At 43.8% G+C, this 18,034-nt stretch overlaps 1 protein-coding gene across 3 annotated transcripts in view; it reads left to right on the top strand.

The window, feature by feature from the left end:
- npas1 (neuronal PAS domain protein 1) overlaps positions 1–18,034 on the top strand; it is an 89,020-nt gene that overhangs the window by 26,781 nt on the left and 44,205 nt on the right. For 2 of the 3 annotated variants that reach the window (XM_077612142.1, XM_077612144.1), the window contains exon 1: positions 12,822–12,953. The exons of the other annotated variant lie outside the window; for it this stretch is intronic. The gene's annotated coding sequence lies outside the window, so the exon portion shown is untranslated. Of the gene's footprint in view, positions 1–12,821; positions 12,954–18,034 lie in introns of those variants that run through there. 3 annotated transcript variants of the gene reach the window in all.

The raw sequence follows: 18,034 nt of genomic DNA on the forward strand, positions 1-18,034 counted from the left end.
GACAAACTGTCGCGGTCGCTCCTAGCCCCTCCCACTTGACATCTATCGACTGCAAACGATTTGATGCTTGTTTTCAAAATGAACGTCCTCCTTATTTCTAAATCCCGCAGAAAAGCGCATCAAGGCCAGGACGCTCACACACCTTTTCTTTTTCCGCGGGCGATTCAAGACACCAAGGTGTCTTTTATCCCCCCCCCCACACACACACACACACTCGACATGCACTCGTCCGCCAAGTCATCTCCGATAAGCTTGATGGACTTGTGGCGAGTGTTGACTCCCTTTGATATCTCAGTCTCCCCCTTATTGCGTGGCATTTGTTTCATCCGATTCCTATCGCTCCCTTTCTAAAACGCAGACAATTCATTCCAAACGGCGAACCATTTGCGTCCCCCCCCCCCCCCTTTCCCATTCATCTCGACGTTCCATCCCTCGGTGTCATCGCACTTGTTAATTTCCCCGCCGCCTTCCCGTACGTATCTGCCTTCAAACACATTGCGGCGGGCGTCTCGGCTCCGTCATCTAGTGGGAATCTTGTCGTGCTTTTTCTATATGGCGGAGCCCTATTTTTGAGGATTCAGACCTTGTATACTTGCTCGCTTACACCTTCTCCTCCTCCTCCTCCTCCTCCTCCTCACTCCTCCCTATCCTCACCCCCCCCCCCCCTCCCCCTTCCCCTGGCCTTCCTTGCGCTCCATTCCTCTTATTTCTTATCTACTTTCTTCTCCCACTTGCACCTCGATGTCATTGCAAAAGCTCTCCTGTCTTGTTCTCCCTCACTGTCTGTTTCTTTTAGCTCAGGGCTCTCTATCTGCAACACCCCCCCAACAACACCCCCAACACACAACACACACCCGCACTTCACCCCCTCGTGGCGCACCGTGTCGTGTCCCTAATTTATTTATAATTAGTGCTCTTTGTCGGGATGTGCGGGGAATGTTAAAGTACACACCACCTCACTGTGGGTACAAATGGGCTGGTGTTCTTCCATCCTTCACGCCTATACAGACGCTCCCCTACTTACGAACGAGTTAGGTTCCGAGCGATTGTTCATAAGTTGAATTTGTTTGTAAGTTGATTCAGTGCTGTATTTTGTATTATAATTTATGTTTAAGGCCTATATAAGTATATTGAAGGTTTATATAAGTGCATTTGTATGTTTAAGGCTTGTATAAGTAACACACAACATAAATTCTCTCTCTCTCTATACAGTACTGTACATATTCTCTCCATTTTATTAAATGTTTTTTTCAGTACAAACCAATGTGTGTTACTTATACAAGCCTTAAACATACAAATGCACTTATATAAACCTTCAATATACTTATATAGGCCTTAAACATAAATTATAATACAAAATATAGCACTGAATCAACTTACGAACAAATTCAACTTATGAACAATCGCTCGGAACCTAACTCGTTCGTAAGTAGGGGAGCGTCTGTATCACTCGGCCTACCCCCCCACACCCACACCCACACACACACATACCCACACGTACACCACGGCGCCTTCCGACACGGCCGCCGGGATGGACGCGCCGTTAGATTTGGCGCTCCTGCGCCGAGAGCCGTCTTGTTTACATTGCAAAGAGCTCCTAAAAAGTCCCGTATTTCCCGGCTATAACAAGCTGCGAGCGTATTTTTCCCTTTTTCATAATTCGCCGCAAATTAGCGTGGACGCCGGCTGAATAATTCATACTTGGTGAGAAATTAAGACTTAAAATACAGTGGGGCTTCCCAAATCAAACGCAATCTGTTCCGTGACGGTTGCTACGCTTGCAATTTGTTCTAATTTCACCACGCATTTTCCCTTAGGGATCAATTATAATTGAAATAATCGGTTCCAGAGTCAAAGCGTGACCATCGAAAAGCTTTATTACTCTGCGAGCCTTGTTTTAAGTGTAGGGGGTCTTCTCTTTTAACGCCGAGTTCCGTTCCGTGAAAATCGGATGGGAATCGCAACTTAAGTGGACATTTTTGGGAACCAAATACGACCTCATAAGTCAGGGGTAGGGAACCTATGGCTCGGGAGCCACATATGGCTCTTTTGATGGGTGCAAATGGCTCTCCACTAACCTGTGAGGTAAACTATGGAAAATGTTTATTTTAGCTTCTTTTATATATTTTTATATTTTACAAAATGATTTTTGAATTAAAAACAGAAAAAATGGTTTAAAAAAATGACAATTATTGATTTAAAAGGGGGAAAATCAGGAAATGTAATATACATCTATACACTTCATTTGAATTTGATCCTAAAACAGAAAGTTGGCGCTCGTGATTTACTTTCCCGGGCCACACAAAATGATGCGGCGGGCCAGATTTGGCCCCCGGGCCGCCACTTTGACACATGTGCTCTAAACTGAATGTCCACACTTTTTAAAAAATAGGCTAAAGTACATTGTGTACCAAAACAACTGTTTGGCGAATCCCAGTGCAGGTAACATTAAGTTTAGCAACTTCGGTCAAGTCGAAACTCAGCCTCCGGGGAACTTTATTCCACTATGAGAATACAAAGAAGTGAAATTTAGAGGGGCTAACTGCCCAGAACACTTCGCCAGGGGCATCCTAATCCGATGCCCGAGCCGCCTCCTATGGAGGAAAAGTGGCTCTACTCGAGCCCCACTTGTTATTAAGTGTATTTCTAACTTGTACTACCAATTCAATATTTTAAACTATGTAGTGTGTATTGTCCTTTTTTTTAAACAAGTCAAACTCAAACTTTAAATTTAAAAGTTGTGTGAAACGGAGCTTTGAGTGTGTAGATGAGTTGTTTGAATCGTTTGAGTTCTTCATAAAAACTCCAATTAGCCCCTAAAATGTGAAATTTCAAGTTCAGCCAACTTTTATTTATCGACTTAAATGTTGCGTTCACTGTCACAGCAGCTCGCAAGAAAAACGAGTTCCCGTTTTAGGATCCACCCACCCCTCGTTCAGGAGTGGGCGATCGGGGTACACCCCTGGATGGTTCACAAACCCCCCCCTCCCGCCCCGTAATTAAATAGGAAGTTGCAAGCGCTTGACTGACACCTGCCCGAAAACAAACCCTCACATTTTCATCAGCGCTCATGCGTGAATGCAAAACAGAATAACAAGATGAGACGTCACGTCACGTGAAAGCGTCATTTATTAAACATCCTGTTCAATTTCTATTCCCCCAACTTCCCAAATAACAAATATTTGACAGAGGGTAAACATAAAAAAAAAATAGCTTTCCTTTTTTTTTCCCTCCGATCGCGGATGTCAATCTCGTCTTCACGTGGAGCGAACATGACGGCGCTGACAGCCCTCGTGTGTATTTGTGCGTGTACGCGTGGGTATGTGTGGGTGATCGGTCGGGAGGAGCTTTTGTCCTTGGGCTTGAGAGGGCACCTGGCTCCACGTTCCCGAGCTTTGTGATCTCCGGGTAGCGTCTCTATCCCTTCTCGATCCGTCTCTTCCTCTTTTCCTCTCAACTCGGATCCCTTCATCCACCCCTCTCCAAGCCCCCCCAAATCCACTTCCCCGTCTCCTCCCCACCCAGCTCACGTTCTCCCTCTCCTCTGCCCAAGGCGATGCCGTCCTGCAGGCTTTGATCAGGAGGCCAGGGACGGGAGAGGAAGTGGGTCAGAAAGTTGTGCTGGAGACTGCAGGAGAACAAGGCTGGAATATCGAGTAGGTGAGGATGGGAGCGAGAGATGGGGTGCTAGGATGGGGAGGCGGGACAGGGAGAGGGGGGGGGGGGTAGTTTGTTGGGGGAAATGTAAAAAAAAAAAGAAGAGGGGAGGGCGGCAAGTAAAGAGGAAGGGAGGTGAAAGCAACTGAACTAAACGAGCAGAAGGAGATAAAAAGAAAGTGAAAAGAGCAACAGGGTGAAATAGTGGAGAAGGACGGACGTGGGAAAGGAGACGCGTCTTCATTTGCCAAGCGGGAGGAGGGACCAGGACCACGGAAGGCATTTGTCTTCCACGCGCCCGCCAGGATAAGGCCTCCTTTTAACCATGCCGCACGACACGCCGCCGATGGTGTAGATGGCCGTTAGCGTGCGTCCCGGCAGGCGCGGGTTTTATCGAAGTGCTTTGTGTGGGTGGGTGGGTGTGTGTGTATGTTTTTAAAAAAAGCGTCATTAAGATGCGTCGTTTATTAATATTCAGATCAAAACATTAATATTCACCCGGTGTATGGGCTCTTCTTGTGTCGTCAGCTCACCTGGGACTGGGGAGGGCAGGTAGGGGGTGTAGTGGGAAGAATGGGGAAATTGGGAGGGGGGGAGTTTAGGGGGCAAATGAAGGAGGGGAAAAAAAGAGGGAGGTGGGCGACAAAGTGGGGGAACAATGGGGAGGATTCCGGAAGGTGCGAAGGAGACGGAGTTATTGTGATGGACAATCTGGCAGGGGGGGGGAGGTTGTGCGGTCCCACCGTTGGGAGTACAGGGGTGAAGGGGGTGAGGCTTTTTAAAAAGGATGCGGCGAGGATGGGGAAGCAGACCAGCTTTGCTTGTGGAGTAATTGGACCAATGGGAGGAGAGACATAAACACATGCACAAAGTCCAACAAATCATATAGTGTGCTCATTTGCATTGCTATTTGGGAATAAAGCTGCAAATTTGGAGACAAAAGTTGCCGGTCATATACAAACGATGTTTACAGAATGTTAATTGCGTAGACCTATTGTACATTTATACATTGCATTTATTAGATCATTTAGAACAAGGGTGTCAGACCCGGGTTGGTTCGCGGGCCGCTTTAATGTCAACTTGATTTCACGTGGGCCGGACCATTTTAGATATAATATTTAGATTTTTTTATATAAATGGATTAAAAGAACTGGATTAAAAGCACTGAATATTCAGTTTTTATAGATCTAAAACAATGTTTATTTTAGCTTTTTTTTCATATATTTTTAGATTTTACAAAATGATTTTTCCACTAAAAACACAGAAAAAATGGATTAAAAAAGGACAATTATTGATTTAAAAGGGGGAAAATCAGGAAATGTAATATACATCTATACTCTTCATTTTAATTTGATCCTAAAACAGAAAGTCGGCACTCATCATTGACTTTCCCGGGCCAGACAAAATGATGCGGCGGGCCAGATTTGGCCCCCGGGCCGCCACTTTGACACGTGATTTAGAACAATAAAAATGAATCAAACGACCAACACACCATAGCAACAAAAAAAAAACATTATACATACTTTCTTTCTTCAATTGACTTCTGTTCTAATAGCAAATAATATAATATATAAAATACTTTTCATTTCAACCTCAATACTGTACATTTTACAGCACGTTGTTTCATAAAGAACAGAATTAAATTCTACCATATTTGGCACTTTTATTCCTTTATCCATTTTCCGTCCCACTAAGGGCAACGGGGGTGCCCTTAGTTTTTTAAGCACATTTTAAAATAAAATCTATAGGCATTAAATATAATCTCTTTGTGTGTATGAGGTTGAAACCGGGCAAAAAAGGCAATTCGGCAGATGCCTAAGATTGCAAACAGTATACTTACTAAATGCTAACATTCCAAAAAGTACGATCTTTTAAGGTAACGTGCAAATTAGCAAATGCATCAAGAAACGTCATGGCATCAAGATTCTAAAATAGCTAACTCCCACCCAACTTTATCCAACTTTTGAATAGTTTTCCATCCAATCACAGGTCACCTCTTTTCTTTTAAAACGAACTTTTCGATGAATAACCCACCACATCCCATTCCTTTTCATAACCGACAACCAATCAACAATTGATAATCCCTCTCGCGCGTCTGAGGCGACGATTCGGCGCATCCTTTCGCCTCTAAATATCCACCATATACGACTCTACTCGCACACACGGACGCACAAACGTACGCACACACGCCGGGCACGTGCGCGAAAGCGGCTCGCAAATTAAAGCGGTAATTACTTCTAAGCCAGGAAGGTGAAGGATTGTACGGCGGGGAGCGCCGGGTCACCGCTGAATGGAGAAGAACGGAGAAGGCAGACAGTGTGAAACGCAGATATGCATCTCAATGAAATATGGAGGAGCGTCTTCAACAGACAGCAAAATGGCTCTTTAATGGCCGCGCGACCTCAAAGAATTGCCTGATACATTTACAATACTATCTCCTCTCACGCCGTCATTAAAAGAACCTTCTGCGCGTCGGCCGTCGGGATTTAACAATGTTATTCCAAATAAGAATAGCCGCGTCAAGGCCACGGGAAAAATCTTTAGGTTCTTTTTCTGATAAACACAGACGTTTGGGGCGAGTTTTTAACGGATAAAGGGAGAGTTTGTCGGCGGGGGGGTTTAGTTTTCGCCAATTTGGACGTGGTGATTAGCTTAATGAAGAGATGGGCTCTTGGGGAAAGGTTGTTGGCGGTGATGGAGACTGGAAAATGGCGGTCAACCGTGAGAGGTTTACACTAAAAGAAGGAATAGGAGTGGTGTGGGGTTTTTTTTCACTCAATAGTTGGAAATAGTAGACATTACAGTGGTACCTCGATATACGATCGTAATCCGTTCCGAGACTGAGATCGTATGACGAGCTTTTGGTAACTCGAGCGGACGTTTCCCATTGAAATGAATTGAAAACAAATGAATTCGTTCCAATTCGATCGCGGGAGCTTCTTTTCTTAGAAAGAATAACAGGGAATACAATAGTTGAGCTTACCCACGTATTGATTGTGGGTAATGAAGTTTTATTCTGAGAAAGGTTGCCGTTGCCTATGGGTTTTGTGTGCATGAGTATACTTCATTACCCAGAAAGCCCTCTTTTTGCCCGCGCATGCGCGTTGTGCGTTTCCTGGTCTTTGGTAGAAACTCGTCTGAATTAATCGTTCCGTGCTCGTAGATATTGTTATACACGAAAGAGATGCAAAAAAGACCTGGCTTGGTCGTATCACGAAATTTTGATCGCATGACGGGCGAATTATTCGATCGAAATTTCCGTATGCCGAGCGGTCGTATGACGAGGTACCACTGTATAGACAATTCTACAACAGTGTGCGAATCAAAAGCCTTTTTTGTCATCCTACACAGCTGCGTATAACAAAATTGGTGAAACACCAAACTGGAGACCAAAGAGCCACTGCACCCGTGCGCGCCGCCATCTTGGATCCACTCCACGAAACATGTTAAAGAGCCAACATGGTTTGATTCCTACGTTAAATTTCGTTAAAATGTCAAATAGAGTTGCAAAAAAAAAAAAAAAGAGTCTTGCTATAGCAGATGTAGAAAAATTGACTTTAATATTTCCTTGCACTTTGTCCACTAAAACGTACTAAAATAGGTTTTCAACTAAGTTTGAAACATAATCTTACACCGGATAGACAGCAACAAAATCCTCATTTCCCACATATTTGCCACTGATTAAGAAAATAATGATTTTCTTACATTTTTTAACCCAATCATGTCCCTTGATGGGTACTAATGACCTCACGAGGAAAGGCGGGTCATGTGGGATACTCGCATTTGATTGGCTGAACCAATACCGGCATTCACCAAAGCACTAATTCCACTTCCTGGATACATTGCATTTTATTTATACAATATTGTTTCTGCTGGGAAACCCACAAAAAAAGGCGTTGTTGTCTTTTCCTCCAAATAGAGCGTTCTTCGTCACTTCCATACACCTGTTGCCAATTCCGCCGCAATCTCCGTAGGTCACCCGCACGCCGAGACGGCGCCGGCGCCATCCTCCGAGTGCGAGCGCGCAATTTAGCGCCCGTCGTACACGAGGGCCTTATTAGTTGGGCGGCGTCTGCCTGCGTTCTCGCCGTCTCGCCGCATTTCTCCATAATACGTCTTGAAATTTAGTTTTCAACTCCACTTTCACTCGACATAAATTGGACTATTCTCCTAATATCTATTGATATTATTCTCCAAAATGTGCAGGGAATACGCAATGCCCGCTCCTGTCCTTGTGGCGGAAACTCCAATTTGGGAAATTTCGCCCCCTGTTGGAGCGAGGAGTTCTAGTTTGCTTAACTTAGTGAGGCCATAAGCCCCCCCACCGCCCCCTCGCTCTCTATTAGAAAGACACATATTCCCCACAAGTCTGCTTCAAGGACAAAAACGCAAAACTTGGAGGACACACACCCGCGTCTGTGTACTTTTAATGCGGGTAGAATGAGAACCACACTTTTTTGCGGCTTGCGTGAGAAAAGCAACCTGTTTTCCGTCTTTGTTTTAGCTACGCGTCGAGGGCGGGGGGGGTTTCGGCAGCCATCCCCGCTCGAAAACCCGCCCCCCCTCACTACCTCTCTAGCCTGACACGTCCCACAATGAGTCGGGAGGGAGGTTGTCGTACAAAACCCCCTGAATGCGTCTTCATTTGCCTGAACTTTTCACACGTCTTTTCGCTTTTGTCGCCGGCCGGCCCGCCCGCCCGCTCACCACCGCGCGGCCGGACCGCTCGGGCCAGTTTCCGCTGCAGGCCTATCAAAAGCGGCGCTTTTCTTCTGAAGGCAAGCCCCCACGCCGCCTCCCCAGCCACCCCTCGCCTTCCTCTTCCTCCCTCATCTTCCCACCACGTTAACCCCCTCTCTTTTTTTTTTTTGGTCTTGACATAATCTGAAATGGTACTTAAGTGAATTTATGTCTACCTCTGTGCTCCGACTTGTGTGCTATTTGCTCCTTTATGCCAGCCGCAGAGACGGGAGGAAGCGCGAGGGGGTTGGGGGGGCCGGCGGGGCGGCGGGGGGGATTTGAAACTCAGACCACGGACGAGACGGCCTATCAGTATTCAGCGGAGAAAGTGAGTGATGGAGGGAGAGAGGGAGAGACGGGGAGAGAGGGGGAGGAAAGGAAGACGAGGTGGGGGCCACGTATCAATATTCTGAGTAGCGTTTGAGGCCAAGGGGAACGAACAGAGGAGAGGTGGAAGGCGTGCGGGGGTGCTGGGGGGGGGGGGGGGGTGTTTTGGTATAGCGAGTATACTTGAGTGAGTGTGAGTGCGATTATTTGTTCACGTAGACGTAGCATGCAGGTGTGTAGCACGCCTTCAAACGTATACGGGATGTTTACGCTCGTAGTCTGGGAGTAGTGAGACGCCATTTTTAGTCGCACGTAAGGTTTCGGGTTTTTTTTTTTTAGGGGGCGGGGTTATTGCAATTTTTAAGGTGGAGTCTTAAAGGTCATAGCAATGGCGGACACCAATTGGGTTGGATTTTGGATGTGTTTTGGATCATTTTTGCTCAATTGATGCTATGCGGGGGGTTTAGAAGAATTCTAATAGGAGGAAAAATGCTAGCTACCGTTTTTTCACTGCATTGCATTGTTTTTGTTTTAATGACTAAAATAGATTTTTAATTTTTAAAGAAAACGCTACTACTGTCCATGCTGGTGTGGTATGAAGGCCTATTTTGATTTTTTTGTCATCTTTAATATCGGGAATGATGCTAATCTCCGCTTTCAGGGTATTTCGAACCAAATTGAAGCGGCCTGAACTCATATTTTAAAGATTTTAATGCCTGAAATACTGACTCTGTATGATTTAAGAGTTGTGTTTTGCTCGTAGTCCAATTTTAGGACATTTTAGGGGCCGTAAAATTTCAATTTTCCGTACGGAAAGAATCTTTATCAATTTAGAAATCCAGTTTTAGACTAAGCCAGTAAAATTAGGATTTATATTGTCAAGACTTTTAGATTTTCAGATGGTGGTGTGTTTTGATATTGTTTTAATAGAAGAAAAATTGTGCCTCAGCTCAAAAATCATTTTTGGGGCTTTTCATGCCGCTGATTTTGGTGACGTGGCGGGCCGGATCTTGCCCCCAGTCCGCCACTTTGACACCAATTTTTGAGCGAAAAAGTACGTAGCCAAAAGTTGTCAAAAATGCTAACGTAGCGGAATTTGAGCGTCTTCGTTAGGCACCTGGCCCGACTCAAAACTTTGTCAAGTTTGTCTGATTCCCGTCATTGTAAAGTCCTCAAAACACTTGAATATTATTGTTATTAATATTCCAAGCACCCCCATCTATCAACATCCCGAGCATAGGCAAACATTTCTTTAAGCGTCAAGATAAGTCCCAAGACAAATGGTCCTCATGAAGCTTCCCAGTCATTACGGTTGACGTTTCATGATTCATATTTCAAACGTAAACAACAGCCCATCTTGAGGGTTATTTAATGTTAATATATGTGCCAACGACTAAAATGATGCAGCCCTCACGTGAGTTGTTGATTTTTTTTGTACGACAGCTCCAATTTTACAATCTTATCGCTATGTCTGGGGTTCAACTTGTGTGATTTTTTTTATTTATTAATTAATTTTTTGGGGAGGAACATGACTCCATAGGAATATTATTTGTGCGTATTTTGCATGCGTCCATTTTCTTTAGTGTTTCTGCGAGTTAGACGTGGGAAATACTTTCCGTCATGCATTAAAAAAAGATGATTTATTCTGTTTAAAAGGGCCGACTTATTAAAATGGCCGTTAAAGCCCATTAAAAAATGGGAATATTACTTCATAGGACAGTCGTTAAAAGACCAAGCAAAGTCATTTTTACTTTCATAGCATTTCCAAATTCTTTAGTTTTCTAATGATTAGCAGACTTTTTGTCATTATTAATCAAAATGTTTTCTTGAATTACCATTGTTCCTTTTTCTGTATTGATTTATTTTAATGACCTCGCGACCCTGACAAGGATAAACGCTGTTGAAAATGAATGAATGAATATTTCTAAATACTATTTAGAAGAGGTTAAAAGTCTAATCTTAAGAAATGGATTACATGAATGCAAGTATATGTTTATTATATTTTAATATTAATATTTTATCTGGCTTTGTAAAATGGTCAAGATATTAGAAACAGTTCACGGCATGGGACATTGAAAAAAATATATATAAACAACAACAATATTTCCTTATATATATTCATTCATTTTCTGTATTGCTTATCCTCACAAGGGTCGCAGGGGTGCTGGAGCCTTTCCCAACTAACTACGGGCACTATGTATATATACATACAGACACGTATGACATGAATAGCTCTTATTTTGGCATAAATAGTTATTATTCCTATCAATTCACTCATTTTCTGTACCGTTTATCCTCACAAGGCTCGTGCAGGGGTGCTGGAGCCTATCCCAGCTAACTATGGGGACTATTTTTTTATATATACAGTCGTACCTCTACTTATGAAATTAATTGGTTCCAGAACTTTTTTGTAAGTTGAACATTTTGTAAGTAGAGCAGTACTTTATATGTAAATACTCTAATTCGTTCCACGGTCCGCACAAAACTACCCACTGAACCCTTAAAAATTCCTCAGTGTCCCAACTTTGTAGGAAAAATGAGAAGACACACCAAAAATATGAGAAAATTATCATAACATTATTTAATAAGCCTCTGAAATGAAGAAACATGCAAAATCTATTCGTGTTGAAGTGCATGTGCACAAGTGTCAGGAGGGTTGTTGTGACACAGCCAATGAGAGCCCAGTAGAGTGTAGGGAAATAATCAAGCAAGAAGCAGCGCATTCGCGAAAATTTCAAAATAAAATAACGTATAAAGGAAATTTATTGACGTTTTTGTAACTTGGACCTTTTTTTTGTATCTTGAGGCACTCATTTGCATCTCAAAAGGTATCGTAACCTGAAAATATCGTACCTAGAGGCATTCGTAAGTAGAGGTATGACTACATACAGGTGTGTGTAAAGTTTTGAAATTAATTGTTCTATTTGCGTCAATATTTGTTATGCATTGGAATTCCCTCTTTTACTAACTACCACAACACATACTTTGCAACATGAGCTGTCAGTAAAGGAGTGAGTTAAATTTCTGGTAACTGTTGAAGGGATTCGGGGTTGAATTTAAAGCGCCAAAACGCCAAACGTCCTCCGATTCCAACCCGGCTGGCGAGCTCTTACGTACTCGACGTGGCGTTTTGTCGTTTCGGGGAAGTAACGGAATCTCCCCACTTGTTTGAGCGGTCGCTGCCGCCCTTCCTCTCGCTCATTCTTTCGCTCTCCGGCTGCTCATCAGCATTTGAAAGGCAACTTTGACAGTGAGAAAGAAAAAGTGGCGAGGGAGGGAGGGAGGTGGGAAGGGAGGAGGGGGGGAGACGGGTGAGGGAGGGAGATGGCTGGCTGGCTGGATGGATAGATGGCTGGCTGGCTGGCTCGGTTGCTTGGTTGGTCGGTCGGGGTGGCGCGCGGGGGGGAACGAGGGAGGTGGGGATAAACGAGAAAAAAAAAAGCACGAGGCGGCGGGCGGAGAAGCGAGAGAGCGAGACAGCGAGACAGCGCCAGGAAGAGACTGACTGAGGCGAGGGGCTGAACAAGCATGCCTTTTATATCTACTAGGTACTGAGACGGAGAAGGGTGAGGGAGAGGGAGAGACGGGAGAGACGGGAGAGAGAGGGAGACGGAGCAGCTGAAGGCAGAGACAACTGCTGTGTGCACAGCTTTCCCTGGAGGAAATGGAAAGAAAAGAGCTTCGGCGAGAAGAGAGGGAAGGACCGGTTGCTGTGTGAGAGAGCGAGAGAGAGGGGGAGAGAGAGGGAGAGAGAGAGAGAGATTCTCACAGTGGCTGTGTCCTAATCCGAGTCCATCTCCTCCTGGAGGCTGCGGAGCAGCAGAGTGTTAGTGGAGTGGAGAGGAGAGGAGAGGAGAGGAAAGGGGGAAGAGGAAAAGAAAGGTACATCAGCTAGCTTATATACACATAGTATACACACTTGGAGTCCATCCATAGTGTGTTACGGCTTTGGTTATAGCAAAGTGAAAGAGGAAAGGCGCGGGAGGAGAGTGTGTTGTGGGGGGCCGGGGTGGCCCACCAGGACTCCACGCACGTCCCCAAACACGCCCGTAGACGCGCACACAAACAGAGCGTTTGTTTGCCGTGTTTACGATCCAGGTGGGGCGGGCGGGGGGGGCGCTGGAGGGGCGGGAGGGCTTCCAGGAGGACGCCGTCCAAACGGGGGACAGTGGACGGACAAAGTGGATGAGGTCACCAGCGGAGCATCCCGAGCTGGAAATGCCCGTCAGGTGAGGAGTACTTCCTGCGGATTTACCGGCACGCTTGCACGTAATGTTGATAACTTTTAAACGTTTTTTTTTTTTCCGGGCTTGAAAAGTTTCTCTGGAAAAGTTGCTTTTTTTGTTGTTAGGGGCTTTAAAAAAATGGGGCGGACGTCTGAAAACTTTGACTGATTAGGATGTTAAAGGAACAGGTTGACGTCGTTACTTGGGGTCGTGAACTTTGACGATGTGAAGGCCGACGAAGGGATTGCGGTTTTAATGTTATTTCATGAATAACTTTCTTTAACAAAAAAATGGCTGTGTTAAGACCTACCGTATGCATGCATGTACATTTATGTGTATGTATGTATGTATATATGTGCTAATATGTGTATGTGTGTATGGATATGTATGGGTGTATGTACACGTATGTGTATGCATGTGTATATATATATATATATATATATGTATATATGTATGTATGTATGTATGTATATATAGAGAGAGAGGGTGAGAATGCAGATATAGGAAAGGCATTTTAGACACAAATAGGTAATAAGTAAGTTAATAAATAAATACATGAAAAAAAATATAAATAAATAAGTGTGTCTCTGAAGTATATATATATATATATATATATATATATATATATATATATATATATATATACATACTTCAGAGACACGCTTAGTTATATTTTTTTTCATGTATTTATTTATTAACTTACTTGTTACCTATTTGTGGTATATATATATATTACTTATATATTACCTATTTGTGGTATATATATACTTCAGAGACACGCTTATTTATTTGTATATTTTTTCGTGTATTTATTAACTTACTTATTACCTATTTGTGTCTAAAATGCCTTTCCTATATCTGCATTCTCACCCTCTTGCTACTGTGACAACGAAATTTCCCGAATACGGGATGAATAAAGTTATCCAATCCAATCCAAATAAACTCACCGTCTTACATTGACCGGGATAGACGTCTCATCTGTTTTGACCGGGAGGGGCCGGCAGGGATCCCAGTCCAGGCCAGTTGGACGTTTATTCCTGTCAATGGCGCTTTTTAACCACGATCATTCAACGTCGACGAGCGGACTTGATCTCTATCGTGTTAAATGCATTGAATGGCATGTTTTTATTGTCATTGTACAAGTACGGACAGATTTCAAGCATTGCCGTGCAGGGAAAGTTTGTCCTGGATCGTACCGGCTCGCCACTGTGTCGGCCTCCACCCGTTGCGGCACCCTTGGTCTTAGCGGCTTCGGGACGTCCGCAGCAGGTGGTCCGACGACCGCGACCGCGACCGACCCAAACAACGTCAAAACGACTTGTCCTCACGTCGCCCTCGGAAAACCTTGTTGACGTCCCCTTTGCGCAACTTTTTGGCTTTTTGGTCCCTTCCGCCGTGACGCTCGTTTGTTTCAAAGCGTCTTCCGAAGCGTGACGTTCAAGAAGGGAAGATTTGGAAGTCACTTGCACATTTCTCCGTCTGAAGCGTGCTTTTGGGGAACGCCGCGCCGCTTGAAGAGCACGCAAAGCGGCGGGATCGCTACCTGTTTTACATCCGGGAAAAAAGTTTCTTTCTGCAATTTTCAACGGATGGCAGCGGGATTTTTTCTTTTCACTTTTGAGTCAGTCGGCGCCGCGAGCGCCAATAAAAATGGGATTGCGCCCCTGACTAGAAACAGACCCGCGTCATCACATTTTCCTGCTTTGGCCCGTTGAGCCTCTGAGCCTCTCCATCCGCTTCAGCCCTGACATCTGCAACTCTCTCTCTATATAAATATATATATACAAAAATATATCTATATGTATATGCCTGGCTTGTGGCGTGACCCACCTTTAGGCCATTTTTTCCGTCTCGCTCAGGAAGCCATATCGAAACCATTGCGCCGGGCGACGAGCCGCTCCGTTTCCACGCAATTGGAGCGGGAGAAGTTTCATTTTTCTGCCCACATCAGCACCACCGCGTGCGTTTTTTTCGGTTTTTTTTTTTTTGATGATGATGCTGTAAGCTTCGCATCGCTTTTGCCGCCATGATGGCAAAAAAAAAACTCTTTTGAGCATCGCTAATTACCACCACGCTCGAATTTATGGGAATAAGCAACATGAGGAAAAAGGGGGAGTTGGATTTGATGTTTAGATTTGAGGCGAGTCGCCGGGGAAAATTGGGAAGTTGGACTTTGGTGGATTGGAACTTGGTTTGGATTCAGACTAGTTTGGTGTATGTTAAGGGTGTCAGACTCGGGTTGTTCGCGGGCCGCTTTAACGTCAACTTGATTATTGGGCCGGACCATTTTAGATATAATTTTTAGATTTTTTTTATTTTTATAAATGGATTAAAAGAACTGGACTAAAAGCCCTGAATATTCAGTTTTTTTATAGATCTAAAACAATGTTTATTTTAGCTTTTTATATATATATATATATATATTTTATGTATATTTAGATTTTTTTATATAAATGGATTAAAAGAATTGGATTAAAAGCCCTGAATATTCAGTTTTTTATAGATCTAAAACAATGTTTATTTTAGCTATTTTTATATATATATTTTATATATATTTAGATTTTTTTTTCAATAAATTGATTAAAAGAACTGGATTAAAAGCCCTGAATATTCAGTTTTTATAGATCTAAAACAATGTTTATTTTAGCTTTTTTGTATATTTTTATATTTTACAAAATGATTTTTGAACTAAAAACTGAAAAAATGGATTAAAAAATGACAATGATTGATTTAAAAGGGGGAAAATCAGGAAATGTAATATACATCTATACTCTTCATTTGAATTTGATCCTAAAACAGAAAGTCGGCACTCATGATTGACTTTCCCGGGCCACACAAAAAGATGCGGCGGGCCAGATTCGGCCCCCGGGCCGCCACTTTGACACATGTGCTGTATGTGATGTTTTAAATGACGCTTTCGGAATGCGCGAGCGCCGTTCAAGCGACGTTGCCGACCCGAAGAGAAATACCTGGGTGCGCTATCACGTCGGAAGGGTGGGTCTGTGATTGGGCGGAGAGGGGGGGGGGGGGGGGGGGGGGGGTCGGCGTTCTCGTGCCAAGATGTCGCACGCTTGATTAGTTTCGCTCAGTCTGCCTCTGTTCTTGCACTTTCTCCGTAATCAATTCCGTCTTCATTCTACTACTTTTTACCTTTTGGCATCATCAAAATGACAAGGAAAGGAGGGGGAGGTCAATCCTTAGATTAGATTAGATTAGATTACGTTCACTTGTTTCAAAACGGCCATGTTTACAGTTATGTTTGTCTGACGCCCGTAATATGCAATCGTTATCAATCGCCCTTGCAATGAATTTCATTTCTCTCTGTCGGAAGGAAGGCGAGTTATGGAAATATTAAGGACATATCATGACGTGAACATGAAGTACTGCGTATAACTTCGGTTCAGTTCATGTCAAGATTTGAAGAATGAAAACTTTAAGATGGATTCCGTGCCCAAATGAAAGGGAAAAAACACCAAGTAAATGCACGTTTTGGTTTTATTTATCACATTTTTATGAAATTTAGCCCTTTCGCAGGTGCTTTAAAAGATGAACTACCGTATTTTCACGACTATAAGGCGCACCCTCAATGAATGACACATTTTAATTTTTTTCCATATATAAGGCACACTGGATTATAAGGCGGCCTGTCTATTTTGGAGAAAATTTTAGAATTTTAAGTGCGCCTTATAATCGTGAAAATACGTTAAGTTAAAAAAAACAAATAGTCATTGAGAATTATCAGTAAAGCCCGATAAATATTTCCCACCAGTTCGATACACTTTATAAGAAACCATCATCCAACATCACAAGTACATAAAGAGTCGCACTTTCCTCAAAATATTGTTCCCACACTACAAAATTCTGCTTGTTTTTTCCTTCTTTCATCTGCCGCGCTATGCTTTCTTCTCTAAAAACAAAAAAAAAACCAGACTCCTCATTATATTCATCATATATACAAACACACCCAACTGTCAACTTTTTTTGCAACCTCCCTTTTTCTTCCCCAAATTCCATCACGGCGATGAAGTCCAACTTCGTAGCGATTTCCCCAACGCGTACCTTGAATTCTTAAATGTATGACCTTCAAGTGCAGTAGCGGCTCCATTGCAGATGTAAATTCACCCACAAAAAAAGCCCCACACACCTTTTCTTCTTTCCTACTTTCTTCTCAACTCCACACACACACACACACACACACACACACACACACACACACACGCAAATACGCACGAAAAGCGAGGTGCTCCGCGTCGGGCGTATTGACAGACAGCCGCTCGCTCACTTCCTGCTCGTGTGTATTGGTGTGTGTGTGTGTGTGTGTGTGGTGCGTTGACAGACAGCGTGTGTGCGTGTGTGCGTCTGTGACAGAGGGTGTCAACGGGGTGTCATGGAGATGTGTTTAGTGTCACAGTCGGCTGACCTGATCTCCGCTCGGACTGTCCGTTCGGGCCCCGCGGCGGCTCCTTACATAACCCCCGCTGTCATTCACGCGCCGGCCTGAAAAAAGAGAGAGCGAGAGGGAAATATCTGGCGCTTTGTCACATGTCCTGCATCTCTAATTTTCATATCTATTTCCCCTCTCGCTCGTCAGTAACGTCGCACAACTAAGTCGATATTTTTCCCTCCCGACACGCAAGTGAGACTTTTCTTGCGCCGAGCTAATTGATACGTCTGCGTTTAAGGCGAGAGGGCGAGGGGTGACCCCGGATGACCTCGGGTAGTTATTTGGAGGTCAGCGCTGATGTGGTCATCGGATGTGGCGGTGGATTTGGCGAAGAGGTCGTACGCAGTTAGCGGGATTTTCGCTTCTGTAAAGGAAATGCAAGATACTATTATATTTATATTAGGGGTGGGAAATCTATTTACAGCATGGGATGACATTGTCGTCATGGTTTCCCCAAGAGGGATGTTTACGTATGACTCACCTTTATTTCTAGAGCGCAGCGTTGTAACAAAATGGTGGACATCGCGATCAGGCATAGTCAAGTGTCAATAATAGCAATAATTGGTGTGTGATTTGCTTGGATTGAACTCTTACCTCAGAAACTTTCACTAGGTTTGTTTACAAAAGTTTACGAGCTGAA

Source organism: Stigmatopora argus, chromosome 10, assembly GCF_051989625.1.
Source record: "Stigmatopora argus isolate UIUO_Sarg chromosome 10, RoL_Sarg_1.0, whole genome shotgun sequence".
Classification (NCBI taxonomy): Eukaryota; Metazoa; Chordata; class Actinopteri; order Syngnathiformes; family Syngnathidae; genus Stigmatopora; species Stigmatopora argus.